This window comes from Triturus cristatus, chromosome 7 (genome assembly GCF_964204655.1).
Source record: "Triturus cristatus chromosome 7, aTriCri1.1, whole genome shotgun sequence".
Taxonomy (NCBI): domain Eukaryota; kingdom Metazoa; phylum Chordata; class Amphibia; order Caudata; family Salamandridae; genus Triturus; species Triturus cristatus.
In genome coordinates this window covers 943,950,997-943,966,054 of record NC_140590.1, presented here as the reverse complement: position 1 = coordinate 943,966,054, position 15,058 = coordinate 943,950,997, and the positions used below count along the sequence as shown (strand labels likewise).

At 50.5% G+C, this 15,058-nt stretch overlaps 1 protein-coding gene across 4 annotated transcripts in view; it reads right to left on the bottom strand.

Annotated features, from left to right (window-relative positions):
- The window catches only part of CNOT6 (CCR4-NOT transcription complex subunit 6), a 355,968-nt gene that overhangs the window by 104,169 nt on the left and 236,741 nt on the right, over window positions 1–15,058 (bottom strand). The window lies entirely within an intron of this gene.

The window sequence follows — 15,058 nt, the reverse complement described above, 5'->3', positions numbered from 1 at the left end:
TTAAGGCTCCTTGGACAGGCTTGTCGATGCCAGGAATGCTCCTGGAGGAATCACTATGAGGAGCAGGAAAAACAAGCATTGGCATAGCCAATAGGTCTCGCCTTTGAGACCTTATAAGTGTTTAGCCATGCAACAGTTGCATAACTAAATACTTATAAGGTCCCAAAAGCGAGACCTATTGGCTATGCAAAGCAGCCATGAAAGTGATCGCGATCAAACATCAAAGCGGCCACGAAACCGAAAGTAATCGCGGCGCGCGCGCCCATGCACTGTAGCTCTAGGCTGGCCTGGTAGCACTTTTTGGAGCCCTCTCAATAAGTCTCGCCAGACCAGCGCATGCGCTGGGTCAGGCGAGACCTAATTACATGACAGCCATTAGAGATTATAAAATAGCCATTAGAGAAGAAGGAATATGCTACTTACCAATATGCATCTGTTCTTGGCATGTAGAGCTGCAGATCTACACACTTTTGGATAGATAGCCATCTGGTGTTGGGCCCGGATGTTTGCAGTTTGTTTTTCCTCTTGGAAAGTCTTTGGAAGTCACGAGGTCGGTGACTCCTCCTTTGGATCGTATTGCGCATGGGCTTCGGCTCCATCCTCAGATTGTTTTTCGCCAGCAGGGAAAGATGGAGCGTAGTAACAACAGTGAAGAAACCAATGTGTGTTGTATCTAAATAAGATAGACTGGAACAGATACAGGTAGCCAGGGAGGCAGGTGGGCGTGTGTAGATCTGCAGCTCTACATGCCAAGAACAGATGCATACTGGTAAGTAGCATATTCCGTTCGAGGCATATGAGCTGCAGATAACACACTTTTGCATAAACTATATAGCAGTTCACAACCTTAGCGGCGACCACCGGTATCTGTTGCAGTGGTTTGAAATAGTGTTTTTAGTACAGCCTGGCCCACACTAGCTTGTTGCTTGGTTTGCACATCTACACAATAGTGTTTAGTGAAAGTGTGCGGTGTTGACCATGTAGCTGCTTTGCAGATATCATCTAGTGGGATGTTCCCTAGAAAAGCTAGGAAGCCCCTATCTTCTGTGTAAAATGGGCTTTAGGGGGAACGGAAAGCGTTAGTTTTGCTTTGTGGTAGCAAATCTGGATGCATTTTACAATCCACCTAGCTATCCCTGATTTTGAGATGGGGTTGCCCTTGTGTGGTGGAGAGAAAGAGACAAACAGTTGTTTGGTCTTTCTGAAAGGTTGTGTTCTTTGGATATAGTAAAGTAAGGCTCGTTTGACATCTAGCGTGTGCAGAGCCCTTTCTGCAACGGTCTGAGGTTGCGAGAAAAATACTGGTAATTCTACAGATTGGTTTAGGTGAAAAGGGGAAATGACTTTAGGTAGGAATTTTGGTTTGGTACGGAGAATAACCTTGTTCTGGTGCATTTGAAGAAAAGGTTCTTGTATGGTAAGTGCTTGTATCTCACTGACCCTTCTAAGGGAAGTGATGGCTACAAGGAAAGCTGTTTTCCATGTGAGGAATTGCAGTTCGCATTTATGCAAAGGTTCGAAGGGAGGCCCCATCAGCCTTGTGAGCACGATATTTAAGTTCCACACAGGTGAGGGTGGTACTCTGGGGGGGATAATTATTCTTTTGAGGCCTTCCATGAAGGCTTTAATGGCAGGTACTCTGAAAAGTGATAGGTGCTGCCTGTTTTGTAAGTAAGCTGCAAATGCTGCGAGGTGTAGCCGAATGGAGGTATAGGCTAGATTACACCTTTGTAGGTGGAGTAAGTAGCATATGATGTGTTGTATAGACACGTCTAGAGGATTGATTGTGTTGTTATGGAAATAAACAACAAATCTTTTCCACTTGGCAGCGTAGCAGGCTCTAGTGGTAGGGCGTCTAGCTTATCTGATGACATTCATACAGTCAGGGGGAAGGTTTAGGTACCCGAATTCTAGGATTTCAGGAGCCAGATCGCAAGGTTGAGCTGCGCTGGGTCCGGGTGCCTGATCTCTCCATGGTTCTGGGTTAGGAGGAATGGTGAGAGGTGTAGCTTCTGGTGTGGTACTACCGAGAGTTCCAGCAGCGTGGTGTACCACGGTTGTCTGGCCCACGTTGGAGCTACTAGGATCAGTGTGAGGGAGTGCTGTTGTAGCTTTCGCACCACTAATGGAATGAGTGGGAGAGGCGGAAAAGCGTACGCAAATTTGCCTGACCAGTTCATCCATATCGCATTTCCTTTGGACAATGGGTGTGGGTATCTGGCGGCGAAGCTTGGGCATTTTGTTTTTTCGTGGGTGGCGAAGAGGTCTATCTGTGGATGCCCCCACATTTGAAAGAACGGATGAAGAACCTGTGGGTGAAGTTCCCACTCGTGGATCTGTTGCGTTTGTCTGCTGAGCAGATCTGCCACAGTGTTTTGGACTCCTGGGACATGTTGAGCTAGGAGAAAGATTTTGTGGGGAGTTGCCCATCTCCATATGCTCTGTGCTAATTGAGAGAGCTGTGGAGTGTGTGCCGCCTTGTTTTTTAATATAATACATGGCCGTCATGTTGTCTGTGCGAATGAGGACTTCCTTGCCTGAAATCCGTGGTTGAAACGATTTGAGGGCTAGAAAGATTGCTAGTAACTCCAGATGGTTGATATGGAGTAACTTTTGTTGCGGCGTCCGTGTGCCCTACACTGTGAGCTGTAATAGATGAGCTCCCCAGCCGGAGAGCGATGCGTCCGTTGTTAGTATTATTTGGGGAACCGGGTCCAGGAACGGTCGACCTTTGGAAAGGTTTGTGGTGTTCCACCACTGCAGAGAGCGATGGGTGCGACCGTCTACCAACACCAGATCTGTCAGTTGCCCCTGGGCCTGGTTCCATTGGCGCGCTAAGCACTCTTGGAGAGGACGCATCTGGAGTCTTGCGTGAGGCACTATGAAAATGCAAGAGGCCATCACCCCTATCAGTTGCATAAACACTCGTGCTGGAAGGGAGTGTTGAAGTACGAATTTTTGTCGCAAAGCCTGAATGCTTGCAATCCTGGCCGAATTGGGGTAGGCTATTGCTTTTGAGGTGTCTATGGTGGCACCGAGGTATTGTTTTATGTGGGATGGTGTTAGCTGGGACTTTAGGTGGTTCACCGTGAAGCCTAGTTGGTAAAGTAGTTGGATTGTGGTGGCGGTGTGGTGTACACATTAGTTGTATGAAGTGGCTTTTATCAGCCAATCGTCCAAGTATGGGAAGACGTGAATGTGCGGTCTTCTGAGGTGTGCCGCCACCACTGCTAGGCACTTGGTGAATACCCGTGGTGGTGTTGTGACTCCAAACGGGAGCACTTTGAATTGGTAGTGTTGTCCGTCCACTACAAATCTGAGGTACTTTCTGTGAGCATGATGTACTGGAATGTGGAAGTATGCGTCTTTCAAGTCCAGTGTGGTGAGAAAGTCGTTCTGGGAGAGGAGCGGAAGTACCTGCTGAAGCATTACCATGTGAAAATGGTCCGAGTGTATGTATGTATGTATTTAGGGGCCGGAGATCTAGAATAGGTCGTAGAGTCTCGTCCCTTTTTGGTATTTAAAAATATCGGGAGTAAACCCCCAAATTTTGTTGATTGACAGGAACGTGTTCTATTGCCTGTTTTTGTAGGAGGGAGATTACCTCCTGCTTTAGCAATGTGGAATGTTCTTGTGACATTGGGCGTTGCCTGGTTGGAATGTTTGGGCCCCCATGGATTTTGCTGTATCCGTGTCCTTTTTCATCTTTTCTAAGGCCTCATCCACCATTGGCCCGAATAGATGTTCCTGGTCAAAGGGATGGTTAAGGATAGAGGCTTGTACTTCTGGTTTAAAATCAGATACTCTTAACCAAGCATGACGACGGAGAAGGACGCTGGTGTTAATGGCCCTGGAGGCTGTGTCTGCTGCGTCTAGGGCACAACGTATAGAGGTGTTTGTGATTGTTTTACCCTCTTGAATCAACTCGTTGGCTTTACTTTTATATTTTTCAGGGAGATGTTGCATTATGCTCTCTAATTCGTCATAATGAACCCTGTCATATCTGGCCAGCAGTGCCTGAGTGTTTGCTATATGCCATATGTTGGCGGCCTGGGATGCTGTGCATTTGCCTGAAGCATCTAGCAATTTTGATTCCTTGTCAGGTGGTGGTGCATTGCCTGAAGCTTGTGAGTTTGCCTTTTTTACATGCCGTAGAGACCACTAAGGAATCTAGTGGCGCTGGTCCTCTAATGTAAGAGGGATCTGAGGGAGCAGATTCGTACTTCTTTTCGATACGTGGGTTAAGGACCCTGGCTCTCACTGGGTCTTTAAAAACTTCTGCCGCATGCTTTACCACCCCTTTGAGCATGGGCAGTATGGAGGTAGACCTCTGTGTATTATCGAATGTGTCTAGGGGGAAATCTTCCTCCACAGGGTCATTATGCGTGTCCACCCTATGATAATGTGCAGCTCTTTGCAGAAGATGGTTAAACCCTAGTGAATCTTCAGATGGAGATGGTCTAGAGGGGTAAATATCATCTTGTGGGACGTTGGGGATATCTGGTATATGGTAATCGTCCCATGGATCTGGAGATCCTGTAGGGGTGGGGTCTTGTGGCACATCCCCTTTATCATAATATGGATCCCCATGATCATCATCGTCTGGAGACGGAGTAGGAGAACGATGAGGTGGGGGTGGAGGGGGTGGAGGTGGAGGAGGGGAAGGTATTCTGAATGGAGAGGTAGCAGAGTCCTTCCTCTTTGGAGGTGGAGGCGGAGCAGGCTTCTCCAAATGTCTCTTCTTAATAGAGAGCGTCAAATGTCCAGTTTTTGGATCCTTGGTAAGAGTTTTTTGCAAGGGATCCGGTGTAAATAACTCTGGTGAGGTAATTTGGTCCGTCGGCGCCGATGATTTTTTTTTTGGTTTTTCCGTGCCGGTTTGATGTTTAGAACCCGGCTTGGGACCCTCCGGTCTCTTGGTCGGCGCCGAGATATGCTTCGGCTTGGAAGTGTCGGTGCCAGTGGCCTTGTGCGGTTTGGTCGGCACTGAAGATGGCGTCGGTGCCGAAGAGCTGGGTTTCGACCCAGAGGTGCGGAGCTCTGTGTCGAGGTGGAGGCCGTCTTCTTTTTCGGTGCCGAAGTGTGTTTCTCGGCACCGCTGGCACGAGCCAGAGCCGCCGGAAGGCTTACTTGGCTTCTTCACCGGGCCCGAAGGTGGGGTGTGTGAAGCAGTGTCTCTGGTCTTGCCTAGGCCCGGAGGCCAAGGCGTGACCGAAGCCTTTTTGGGTGTCAGCGCACGTGTGGGAGGGCGTAGATTGGTACTCACGACCCTCTGCGCCGGGGTGATGTCCTCCACATCTGACTCGTCGGCCTCGGAAGCGCTGACGAGGTCCTCTTCGGTACGATGATGTTTCGGATCGTCGAGGTCGTCTCCGAAGATGTCGACTGGAATGGACGTCGAGGAGTGTGCCATGTTCCTTCTGGCTCTTCGGTCCCGAATAGTCTTTTTGGATCAGAAAGACTTACAGGCCGGACAGTCTCGAGCCTCGTGTTGCGGGGAGAGGCAAAGGTTGCATACCTCATGAAGATCGGTGTGGGGAAATTTGGACCCACATTGAGGGCACTTTTTAAATGGAGTTCTTTCCATGAGCTGGGACCGGAGCCTGGGTAGGCCCGAAGGCCGCCGTCGACTACTGGAACCGAAGGTTTGTGTCGATGAGAAGGCGCGTTGATTGAAGAGATCGTGATTGAAACAATACAGCGATTAGGGTGAGGATTGCGCGTCGATCATTGAACTGGAAGCTGTTCGGAACCGGAGCGCGAAGATCACATCCGAGCCGGATGGCGGAAAAAAAAAAAAACAATCTGAGGATGGAGCCGAAGCCCATGCGCAATACGATCCAAAGGAGGAGTCACCGACCTCGTGACTTCCAAAGACTTTCCAAGAGGAAAAACAAACTGCAAACATCCGGGCCCAGCACCAGATGGCGATCTATGCAAAAGTGTGTAATCTGCAGCTCATATGCCTCGAACATAACTCTACTGTACTAATAGAATACCAACTCCTCAAAAGAAGGTTTTAAAGTTATTCACCAGCTCTCAACTCCTCCAGTCCCCTCGGAAATAGAGGGCTCACAAGAGTTCTGCAACAAGTTGGCAGAATTCTTTTAATTGGAAATCACATGTATGCAGAGGACACCAGATCATTGCCTAGCACACATGTAACAGGAATAGCACAGGATACCATCACCCGCTCCCCACTCTAAGGGCACCACTGCCATGAGATGTAACATAGCCTGATTATCAACACGGAGGACTGTGAAGGTCTCACCAGTCAGGTATTGTCCTGGGGATATCAGTTCCTCAGTCACCATAGTGAGACTTGCACCTGTATCACTCAGTGCTTCAACTCTGATCCCATTTATATGTGGCTGTTGTCTGTACTTCTCCTGATTACTGGGCCAGGCAGCCAGGGCCTCCACATCCACCTCACCCTCGGAGACTAAAGCTGCTTCAGTGAGCTCTCAGACATGGCCAGTGATCACCTGGGATCCCATCTGAAGACTTACCACTGCATTTACTGCAGGTGTAGAGGAATTATTTTTGTTGGGACAGCTAAGGTCTCCAGTTCGGTGCCCATTGGTCTTACAATCAAAAGCACAAAGCCTTTGTGGGATCCAAGTTTTTGCACTAGTACCCACCCTTAGACTGTGTATTGTTTCAGGACTCACCCCCTGTGAGAAAGTGCCCTCTTTCTGTATGGCTGCCCCCACTTTTTGCTTAACTGCTGATGTGCTCTGACTGAGTGTGCCCTGGGCTCCTGCTAATCGGGTACCCAGGGCCTATTTTCTTTCCCCAAAACTGCATTGAAGCCTAAACCCAATTGGCATCTCTGGCCACAGGTCAGCCCCTGGTAAATGGTACCACAGGTACCCAGGGCAGTGTGACCAGAGAAGGCCTCTAAGGGCTGCATCACCTATTGTGCCACCCTTAGAGGTCCTATAACATTACACTCACACACTGCCTTTGCAGGCTGCGTGCTTTGGTGCAGAACAAAGTGAAGAGTGCATGAGCCCTGTGCCCCTACACTGTCGAAGTCCATTCTTAGACATTGTAAGATCTGTGCAGCCATTAAGAGTATATAGTGCTATGAGTTTGTCATTACGAACTCCACAGCACCAGAATGGCTACACTGAAAACTGAGAAGTTTGGTATCAAACTTCTCAGCACATTAAACCCACACTGATGCCAGTGCGGCATTTAATGAAAAATGCACACAGAGGGCATCTTAGAGCTGCCCCCTGAATACTAACCTACCACTAGTGTCCAGGCTGAGTGGCTGCTTTCAGCTGCCACCACCAGACTTGTTTCTGGACCTCTGGGTCGAGTGCCTGCTGCTCTCTGTGGCCTGAAACAATGCACATCACGGAATGAGGGGCCAAGCCTCCTTCCCCAGGATGGGCAGGGTTCATGAAGGGGAAGCTTCAAAGGCTTGCCGCCTTTTATGAGCTTCTCCAGGCCACTTGATGCTGAGAGCAACTGGCCCTCACTGGTTCCGACCCCCACTTTGGGCAGAAGAATTGGCGGGAAAAACAAGTGAGGAAGAGAGGTGTGCCCCCCTCTGCCAACTCCACCCCTCAGGTGGGGGAGGCGAGATGAAGCACAACTCTCAGTCCACCCCATCTGGAAGATGGAGGGACTCAGCCAACCAAGGACAGGCTCATGCCCCCCTCCCACTGGAGGGTGGCATAATAGGGGGTGTACCCACCCCTGGAAAGTGACCCTTTAGCCCAAACCTTTTACCTACCTGTAACACCCCTAAATCTAGTATTTAAGGGCACCCCTGAACCTTTCTTCCGCAGACAAGAACCTGCAAGAAGGAGTACCGAACAGCCGCGCAGCAGCTAACTAGAGGAAGACACCCACTGACTTGGCCCCAGGTCTACCGGCCTGTCTCCTCCTTGAACCTTCTCCTGCGAAATCCTAGTGTGTCCTGCAGCCAGCAACCTCGAAAACCCCCGGAGGACCTGCCTGCCTTCAACTACAAAGATTGTCTCCCGTGAACATGAGACTTGTTCATCTGCAACCTCTGGCTCCAGCCGGACACCGCAGATCCGCCCCACTCTGCACCCGCCGTCCACGGCCTGAGTTCGAGTGGGCAAACACCACGGGGAGGTCACCCCGACGATCCTGACCAGAGATTAGGTGATCCCTGACCTGCCTCCAGCCGACACCTGCAGCCTAAATCCAGAAGGTCCCAAACCCCCCTCCCCCCCCCCCCAGGAGCTGGTAAGAAGATACGTCCCCAAAAGGCACCCGTGCACCAGACATCCCATGGCCTTGTGTGCCCAAACAGACTATGCCTACCCAACCCCTAACTTCCCAACTTACCTCTCAAAGTAGTGGTTGCACCCAGAAGACCTTCGTCCCAGAGCCTGCAGTGCCTTTGCATACCGGAGGTTCCTAATTGAAACCAACAGGGAGCCGGCATCGAAACAGCACTCTGCACCCGGCTGCCCTAGTGCAGTTGAGGGTGCACCTTTGGTGCTACTTTGTTTCCCCATTTACCCTGAGCTTAAGTCCAGGAGCTTTGCTCCCACAGACGAGTGGCCTGCTAGCCAGCAGCCTCCAACCGGAGGCACCCTATCATCCATTGGATGACATTGGGCCTCAGCACTCTGCACCCAGCCGCCCTAGTGCCGCTGAGGGTGTAAATAGAGTGCATCCTTGACCCTGGGGGAACCCTTGTTCTAACCCCAGAAGCTCAACTCCAAAGACCGATTACTTACCTGGTAACCGTTAACTTAATTTCTCTCCATAGGAACCTATTGACTGTTTTTCTCTGAAAAGTTTTGTGGAGTGGATTTGCATGAAAACCTGAAAAATAACAATTGTGCAAAACTGACTTTACTTTCATTTTCTCTAGGAAATGTCCCAGTGTGATATCTAGGCATATCACACTGACTAGAAAAAGTAATCTCAAAAGTAACGTAAAAGTAACTTACCTGTAATTCTCATTACAAAATCGATACAAAAGTATATGTACAGCATTTCACAGTATTGCATAATCAGTAATTCAAACTGTAACCATTTCAAAGTACATTTACAAATGCATTTCAAACTGTATTTTTACTGCAAAACATTTATCAACTTACCTGTGCAAGGCTTGCTTGGTTCTGGAAAATAAAATAACTAAAAGAATATTTTTATACAAAAACAATTGGTCTGAAGTTCAGTCTTTGAGTGTGTGAATTCATTTGCTGAGTGTGCAGAACAAATGCTTAACACTGTCCTCTGATCCTGCCTTACTGCTCGACCACACTACCACAAATAGAGAGTGAGGTGCTATCTAACTTTACCTCTGCCTACCTTTGGGGATCCACTGGACTGTGCACACAATACCTCACTTTGGTGTAGTGTATACAGAGCCAGCTTCCTACATATTATACGATTTTTGAAGAATATTTAAAGATTGCAGAAATCGACACTTAGTAGGTACAGTTGGTTCACCCTCAGCGGCTCTAGGGCGGCCGGGTGCAGAGAGAGTTAGGCCCAATGTTATCCTATGAGGGATAGGGGGGCCTTGTTTGGTGGCTGCTGACTGGCAAGCCACACGGCTGTGGGAGCTGGGCACCTGGTCACTTACTCAGGGCAAGTGGGGAAGTAAAAAGGAGTAGAGTTTTCACTGCCAGGGCCACTCGGGCGGCTGGGTGCAGAGTGCTTTTGAGCCTTTGCGCGCTCAATGGATGTCAATGGGAAATCTCCGGTTAGGAAAAAGACTGCAAGCTCAGGGACGAGAACTCTTCAGGTGCCACCACCACTTCGAGAGGTAAGTTGGGTAGTTGGAGGATAGGTAGGTACCCCGGGGATGGACACAGGGGGCCGTGGGGCGCCGCGTGCAGGGGTGCCTTTAGTTGTCGGGAAATCTTACCCTCAGTTGATCGCGGTTGGGGGGGCACCTGGTTCTGAGGCTGCAGGCTTCTTCAGGAATGTCGAGGGAGGTCCTTGGGTGCCGGACTCGGGGTCACAGTCGCCGTGGGGTCATCCTCAGGGTCTTTGTTCACTCCAGCACTGGCCAGGCTCGGCTGGTGCAGAGTGTGCTGGGTTCGCGGTTCCGGGCTGCTGCCAGGGGTTAGAGATAGGTTTCGAGTAGAGCCTCTACTCATGGGAGTCCCAGGGGCTTAGAGCCAAAAGGTAGCCAGGTCCTCCGGGGTTGGTGAGGTTGCTGGCCACGAGAGACGCCGCGCTGGAGCAGGAGCAGGTTCGAGGGTCGACAGGCCGGTAGGGCTGGGGCCAAAGTGGTTGGTGTCTTCCTCTTTTTAGCAGCTGCAGGGCAGGTCTTTGATCTTCTTGCTCTTCTTGTAGTTTTGAATCTGGAATCTGGGGAAGGCAGGTTCAGGGTGCCCCTAAATACTAGATTTAGGGGCGTTACAGGTAGGTGAAGGGCAGGGGCCAATGGGTCCCTGTCCTGGGGTGGGTACACCCCCTATCCTGCCTCTCTCCTGTGGGAGGGGGGCAGGAGCCTAGTCCTGATTGGGCAGGGCTTCCCATCTTCAAGATGGCGAGAGCCCGGAGATGTGCTTCACCTCGCCTCCCCCACCTGAGGGGTGGGGTGGGCAGGCTGGCACATCCCCTGTCCTTGTTTGGGGTTTCCGGCCAAGCTTCCCACCAGAGTGGGGGGTTGCAGTGGCCTGGGGAAGCTCACAGAGGCGGCATGCCTTTGAAGCTTCCCTTTGCTCATCCTGGGGGGAGGAGATTGATCACCTCGCCCCGGATTTGCATTGTTGCAGGCCCAGGAGAGCAGGGGCTCTCCCACCCAGGGGTCCAGCAACGTGTCTGCTGTGTGGCAGCCTGGGCAGCCTCAGAGCAGACGTGGATTGTAGGTTAGTTGTAAGGGGGAATCTCTAAGATGCCCTCTGGCATCAGTGTGGGTTTAATGTGCTGAGAAGTTTGATACCAAACTTCCCAGTCTTCAGTGTTGCCATTAGGGTGCTGTGGAGTTCGTGTTTGACGAGCTCTCAGCGCCATGTACTCTTAAATGGCAGCACTGCACTTACAGTGCCCAGGAATGGACCTCGGTACTGTAGGGGCACAGGGCTCCTGCGCCCACACCATTGGCATAAGGCACCCAGCCAGAGGGGTGGCCGATATATGCCTTGGCAGTGTAGGTGATGGGCATGGTACACAGAGATGTGTGCCATGTCGACTCTTTGTTTTGTCCTGCACCCAGACACCCAGCCTGCAAAGGCAGTGTGTGTGTGTGTAAGGGTACAGGGCCTCTAAGGGTGGCACAATGAGTGCTGCAGCCCTTAGAGGCCATCCCTGGTCACAAGGCCCTGGGTACCTAGGGTACCATTTACCAGGGGCTGACATGTGGCCAGGGTTTGCCAATTGGGAGTTTGTGTGTTTTAGGGAAGGAACATAGGCCCTGGGCACCTGATTGGCAGGAGTCCAGGGTACACTCAGTCAAAGTACATTCAGCAATTCAGCAAAAAGTGGGGGCATACCATGCAAGAAAGATGGCACTTTCTCACACCCTACCCCTACAACATTAGTCCGCAAAGCAGGGAGGCATGGGTGGGGCTGTAAGGAATCTGCAGCTAGATAGAGTCTCTACCAGATAATGCATTACCGAAGGTAAGTAACTTGTTCATCTGATAGAAAATACTAGCTGCAGATTCCTTACCTTTGAATTAGATACCCAAGCCATACCATCCCAGCGCTGGGCTGCGGACCAATACCTTAAACTAGAAAGTCCTGCAGGACAGAGTGGGCAAAATGCCCATCTCTGCGGACCAGACTGTCCAGGCAAAAGTGTTTTGCAAACGTGTGCAAAGATGCCCACATTGCTGTTTGATAGAGGTCCAGGATTTGGACACCCCGATCCAGGGCAGTAGTCGCAGCCTTTCCCCTGGTGGAATAGGCCCTTAATCCCTCAGAGGGGCTGCTTCTTTGCCAGGGCATAGCAGATTTTAATGCAGAAAACGACCCAGCGAGAGATGGTCCTTTTCTGAACTGCCCTTCCTTTCTTTGCTACCATATACCCCACAAAGAGTTGGTCATACACCCAGAACTCGTGTGGCCAGTCGGTGAAGACGCTCCTCCTCTTTAGAGGGATGCGGGAGAGCAAAGAAGGCGGGCAACTTGATGGATTGAACCAGATGGAATGGGGACACGACCTTTGGTAAAAAGGAAGCCCAGGTGCGAAGCATCACTTTTTCTGTCAAAGACATCAGATGGCGGGGCATGAAAGAAGACGCCTGCCACTCACTAATACTCTGGGCATATGTAAATCGCCACTAAAAAGGAGGTTTTGATGGTTAATAGCCGGAGGGGACAGTTATGTAAAGGCTCGAAGGGAGCACACGTTAAGTAGATGAGGACCAAATTAAGGTCCCACTGTGGCATAACAAAGGGCGTGGGTGGAAACAAGTGAGCCAGCCCTTTTAGAAATCTATGTACAATAGGAGACTTAAAGAGACAAGGCTGGTTTGGCAGCCGCAAAAAAGCAGACTGAGCAGAAAGTTAACACTTGAGTTCCAAGGCAGAGCCCTGCTGGGCAAGGGTCAGAATGAATAAAAGAACAGTGGAAAGAGAAGCAGAAAGAGGGTCAATAGACCTTTCTGTACAGTATAATACAAATTTCTGCCAACGGCAGGTGTATACCATTTTACTGGAGGGCAACCTGGGCGCCAAAATAACGTTACATACTTCAGGAGGAAGGTCAAAAGCTATCAACTGCCGCCGCTCAAGCTCCAAGCATGGAGGTGCAGAGTTGAGAGGTTCGGGTGCAGAACCCTCCCCTGCTGCTGCAACAGAAGATCCTTCCGAATGGGCAGCCTGATCGGAGGATCGAAGCACATCTTCAGAATCTCTGTACATCACTCTCCTTGCCCAGTCTGGAGCCACAAGAATGTCTAGGGTCTGGTTGCTCCAGAGTTAAACAAAACTAACCAAGGTTCTACTCACTGCTGGAGTCCTTGTGCCACGTCCGACTGGAGACGCCATTCGTGATCCGCTAGGCATCGACAGCTGAGTTTGTCCGCCCTGGCATTCAGAGAACCTGCCAGGTGTTGAACCACCAGCGTTATGCCCTGCTGTTCGAGCCATGTCCAAAGACGCAGGGCCTCTCGACTAAGGGCCAACAACCCCACCTGCCCTGCTTGTTGCAGTGCTACATGGTGGTGGGTGTTGTCCATGAACGGCACTAGCTTCCCCTTGACAGAGGGAAGAAATGCTTTCAATACCAATAGAATCGCTCCAAGCTCCAACAAATTTATGTGGAGCCCGACTCTGCCAGAGACCAGTGTCCCCTGATCTCCACCTCTCCCAAATGGCCGCCCCCATCCCAGAAGGGACGCATCCGTCACGACAGATCTGGTTGGGGAAGGGAGAGAGGTCTGCCATTGACTCAATCGCAGTTCGGCAACTACCACTGCGGCAGAGGGGGAGGGGGGGGGGGGGGGGGGGGGGGGAGGAGGGATGGATTCTCCAGCCAGCTGGAGGAGAGTGGTCTTGCAGATTCAGACTAGGAGTGCTTGGAGGCTGTGGCTGCCGGGGGTAGGGTGGCAGACTACTTCTGACCTCCATTCCTGGGTCAGAATGTACTGTGTCCACGTCCCTGCACGGCTTGGGAAGTCTGCATAGGTCAGTGGCTGGGATAGGGCTGACGCGCCTGGACCCCCTTCCATTGCCATAAATTCAGGAACAAGGTTGAAAGATGGTCATAGCCTGAATGTCAGACTCCCCTTCCTGCGGAAAAGGTACGAGACCAAACCATGTCCAGAATGGCTCTGATGAAGGAGCGTCTGAGAGGGAGCCAGCTATTACTTTGGCAGGTTAAAAGTGCACCCCATAGATGACAGGAGGTTTGCTGTAGACTGGAGGTGGCAGACGACTGCCGAGGCCAGTTGTCGAGGTAGGGGGAAGACTGGTACCCCACACCTTCAAAAGATGAGCTGCCACCACAGCCATCACTTATGAACACAACAGAGAGGCACTGGTAAGACTAATGGGGAGCACAGCGCATTGGAAATGCTCCCATTTCACACAAAAATGCAGGTAGCGCCAATGGGCAGGCTGGACTGGAATATGAAAACAGGCTGCATTCTGTGGGTCCAACACCATCAAGTTTTCGGGGTCAACGGCAGACAAGACCTGGGCCAGGTTGAGCATTTTAAAATTCTCCTTTCAGAGGAAGGTGTCGAGGGGGTGCAGGTCTAATATAGGGCAGAGGCCTCCATCGTTTTTGTGCACCAAAAAGAAGCGAGAATAGCAACCATGCAGAAAGTGTAAGGTGCGGTGGGAAGAAGGGAATGAGAAAGTAACCCCCCTATGCAAACTATCTGCAGGACCTACCTGTAGAGAAAGTACTGGGACTCAATTGGCAGATTTGGTATAAACATCTAAACTCAAGTGAAGGATGAGATGACGAGAGGTTTGGGTCTGAAGGTGTAGCCTGTGAAGTTGTGCGATTAATTTGTTAACTGTCGGGCACAAAAAGGGTTTCTTCCAGACAGCCAGTACTAGCTCATTAAAAGTCAGGGGTTCTAAAACTACTGAGGACAGCTGTGGAATTTCAGTTAAGTAACTGGACTTTCAGAAGTAATTCCAGTGATTCCGCTGCTTTTCAGACAACTGAGGTAAATTAACAGACCTTGATTCTAAAGGGTAAGAAATGTCTACCATCTGGAGGCGTGTGAAGACCACTTTCATTTTGTAGGTCTAAGTAATGGACAGCATATGTATTACTCGTAGCTTCCTAGTCATCTTTCTCTATGCATCCATAGCCTTGGTTAGGTATTACCAGGGTATCGGGATTTGATCCGAAAGGTTGCATCATCTAGCCAAATCTATGGACCCTAGGAGAGTGCCTAACAGGCATTAAAGAATGAATACACTTTTTTCATTGGCCGCTCAAATATCTCCAGACTTCAACGCCGAGCTAAAATCAGTTTTGAGGACAGCACCAGTGACGGGGTCAGAGCGTGCTGAAAGCACAAAGGTTCACAAAAAGAAAGGCAGGTTCTTCATCTGAAAAAGAATCACCCAGAACTTTGGGAGCCACTAAAAGTTGGTAGAGTTCAGAGCAACTGGAATTGTAAATCACGCAGGGATG